Source organism: Idiotropiscis lumnitzeri, chromosome 1, assembly GCF_059441095.1.
Source record: "Idiotropiscis lumnitzeri isolate Australia: NSW breed Sydney's pygmy pipehorse chromosome 1, RoL_Ilum_1.0, whole genome shotgun sequence".
In the NCBI taxonomy this organism is placed as follows: domain Eukaryota; kingdom Metazoa; phylum Chordata; class Actinopteri; order Syngnathiformes; family Syngnathidae; genus Idiotropiscis; species Idiotropiscis lumnitzeri.
The window spans coordinates 1485519-1489575 of NC_142391.1; positions in this window are offsets into that span (position 1 = coordinate 1485519).

The window sequence follows — 4057 nt, forward strand, 5'->3', positions numbered from 1 at the left end:
GCGGCGCCTTAGACCACTCGGCCATTCTGGCAGCCATTAGAATATAAGAAAAAAAACTCTCGATATATTGTTTAAAGAAAAAATATTTAAAAAATATATTCAAATATTATACCATAAATAATGTATAATATATACATAATATTCAAATATAAATTAAATACATTTAAAGAAAAAATGAGAAAATTAAGTAAATATGAATACAATTTAAAATATAATTATAAATTTGATAAATATAAAAAGAATAATGAACTACAAATAATGTATGTCAATATTTGCAGGTACGTCGGCGTATTATGTACAGTATATTTGTTCCTTGGTTTTTGGCACAAAACTCTTTTTGCTACATGATTAGCAACACGTCACAAACATGCTTGACTTGTTTGCAAGAACCAAAAGCTGGAAAACGGTAACCGCCCCCCCCCCCCCCCCCCTTCCCCAACCCCCTCATCGCAGGTGCAATCTAAGGCCAATCGCGATGCTCCGTCAGCTTCGCGGCAGGCCAGCAATGGTGGTGGTGGTGGTGGTGGGTGGTACGTCGGGGAGGGGTGCGCTTTCCGCTGCTCGTTTGGACAGAAAACTGGAACGCTGCCGAGGGCGGCGAAGCGGGCCGAGGTCGGGGCACGCAGCAGGGGGGACGGCCCTGAACTCGAGATGACCAATACTTACTGGGCCGCGCACCCCCCCCCCCCTCCCAACACCTCCACCCCCCCGTCCCCTCTCCTGCTGGCCACTCATCTGCTTCTCTGTGATCGACTGAGGCTGTCCGGATTCCTCTGAATCAGCCGCGCACCCGCTTCAACGTTCCGACAGAGGTGGTGCACCCCCTCCGCTCCTTCCACATCTTGACAGAGTTAGCGCACCCCTGCATACATCCTCCAAAAAAAGCACGATACAAGTAACCATTTCCTAAAATGTTTTTGCGCTACACGGCCACTTAGATATAACATCAGAGTTGGCTGAACACCCCCGCCCCCCCCCAAAAAAAGGAAATATATTCCAAAATTGTCAAGTGATGCCTGCACATATCCATCAAAAAGTAAAAAATTCCCACAACCCCACACACCACCCTACTTAAAATAAGAGTTGCTGCACCCCCTGAGCCTCATCTACGTTGCCGGCATGCGGTGCGCCCGACACGGCGGGTCATAAAGAAACCTGTAATGGAGTGCCGATTACCGTGAGGGGGTGTGTCTTTGGGTGTCGTGTTTGCGATGATTCATGCTGCGGCGGCCATTTGCCTGTCAACACGTCGCTAACACTCGAGACAGCAAGAGGAAGGCTTCCTCAATGTCAACGGGGGTGCGTCACCTCGTACACAGTGATCGCATTTTCTCCGGGGTGGCCCAAGCTTAAAAGGTTGACAACGGCTTTTCTGTGGAGTGTAAATGGCAAAATGTTAACTTGCTAGCGACTTCGCTTCTCTTAAAAAGTCCGACATGAAAATGTCCTCGCAAGTGTATCTGCAATTAAATTCCCTCTTTCGGCCATTGTGATTTAAAAAAACAAGAATATATTTTACATTTTTGAACGATCGCCAGTGACGACTTCCGGGTGTGTTGATTCCGTAACCAATCACAAGCCGCGTTCATCACGTTCAACGGAAGGCCAGCGAGAAGGCCTCGCTGTCATCAACTGGCGATCTGATTGGCAATCGCAACTGTCTATCAACGGTAAACAGACAGAACTGACGCCCGCACGATCGTATCTGAAGGCATCATGCTACTGGCATAATGAAATCTGCCTGGCAACATGAGCTATCTGAATTCTGATTGGATAAAAACTCTCACCTGGGATATAATACCACATCAATGTGAAGAATCTGATCGTGATTTCTGGATTATGTTAGGCCAGCAGAGAAGGCCTTGAAGGCCTTGACCCCTCACCACTGGATTTTAGACACGCTCGACACAAGATGTTGATGCTTTATGGTCATCTCTGCTTTTAGTGCTTTGCTGCCATCTTGTGGCATCTATACCCCATTACAAATTCCTTTTGGAGTGAGGAGAATCTTTTATTTGCACGTTTTCATGATTCACGCTTTTTGCTTCTTCAACAAGCACGAATAGCGTAGAACACGAGCAGTTGTTGGTGTTGTGACTTTTGCTTTGAATCAAAACAGGGAGAGTTTGAACCGAAATGAAGATTATCGAATTTCAAATCCCCTTCAATCCTGCTTTTTACGCCGACCGGAACTGACTGCTGTCGGCTTGCGCGTTTTTGTGCGTGATTGTTGATTTATATTGTGAGATGTTACGTTTATTAGTTTGGGGTGTTTAAATCGTAAGTATTCAAATTGGGAATTTCTACTTTTAACTTGGTCACGTAAAAAATTCAACTTTGAATTTGAAGGCATTTGCCTTGTGCACAGAATCCAGCGAGGGCAACTTCCCAGCATGCACCTCTTCACCCCCCTTGTCGGCCTTGCAGCTACAAGACATCTTGCTTGGAAGTGACTGGCGGCACAGAACAGCGCGCACACACACACACACACACACACACGAAGCAGACATCAAAAGGCAGGTGGAGTGAAACCATGAAATTACAGTCAAGGTGTCAATTACGCTTTGAAAGTCGGGCAAGATGGGGCTCGTCGTTGGAATCAGAACAAAAATACGAGAGGAACTGAAGGGGCGGCGACGCTGCTAATTCCTCCGTTTAATCAGAGGCCCTGAACGCCTCCTCCAAAGGCGACTCCACTTGTGAGGATTTTTCTCCTCCAGGCTGCTTCTTCTTCTTCTTCTTGAGGAGGAACACGTCCACTTTTTTCCCCCTTCTTCTCCCCCTCTCTCGCCCACACGCCCTTTTTTATGACTTGTGATTAATGGATGTGTGTAATGAAGCTTAAATACTGCTCAACATCTCATTTTGTGGCGCTTCAAAGAGCCTCCAAGAGCACTTAACGCAATTTGGAATCCAGTTTCCCCCCCTGTATAGGAAATAACGGATGTCGAAATAATGTGCTGCGGGCGTCATAAAAGCAACGTTTAAAGTCAACTTTTTGAAATGGGCCGTAACTGTCGTACAAGTGTAAAAAGAAGTGAACCACTGTTGATTGTGAAATGGCAAACGAATAAAATATGCAGTCGTGCCATCTAGAAAGGTCAAAATGAATCCAAAAAGATGAAATGAATAGCCACTAAAACCCCCAAAATGTGGTCGTTTGTGGGTTATTTATTTGACCCAACAAAAGATGCGTGGGTTCTGTGCAAGGTTATTAGAGTGAACGAAAACTAAAACTGAAACAATATTTTTGTTCAGGAACTAAAATAAAAGTGAGAGTGCTTTAAAAAAAATACCATAACGATACTTATTGCGACCATTTTTTTAATTGTCACCTCAACAAATGTCCTATAATAAAAAAAATAATTAAAAAAAAATGAAAATCATCCATCTCTGCTGTCGACTAAAAGTGACATCAAAGCGGCCTCGTACTCGCATTACAATTGCATCCAAACCCGCAAAACAGGTGAGCTGTAACGTTGGCAATGCACTTTGACGTCAATTTCACTCGACAGCAGAGGGCGCAACGCCACAAAATGGCCGACCCCTAAGACCAAAACATTGAAAAATGCGGTTGAAGCAGATTTTTTTTTTTAAAAAAGGCGTCTTCATCTTAATGACAAAACATGAAAAGAAAAGCTGATTGGTGTTACACATGGGCCTCGCGGGTTTTTTTTGCCTAATTTTATTTTTATTTTGACGTAACCTCCAGTCCAAGCCAGTCAAAGACGTCTGACATTTGTCAACAAGTGAGGTGGAAAAAAAAAAGCCCCATCTTTCTTCTGTCGACGCTTACGTATGTGTCTAGTGTGAGGGTGCACGCACACGCACACAGGCACGCGTGTATGTTGTGCGAGCCGTGATTGGCGACGGTAGATCACGTGACAGGAAGTGCAGCTACTGCTCACGTGTGTCTGTGGAGATCGGGCCGACGCGACTTCTTAACATTTGCACTTTGAAAATAGGTTTCTGTGGAACACTGACATCATCTTCATCTTCATCATCCCCTAAAACAACGACAAATTGGCTATTTTTTCCGGTCTCAGGTGTCATCGTA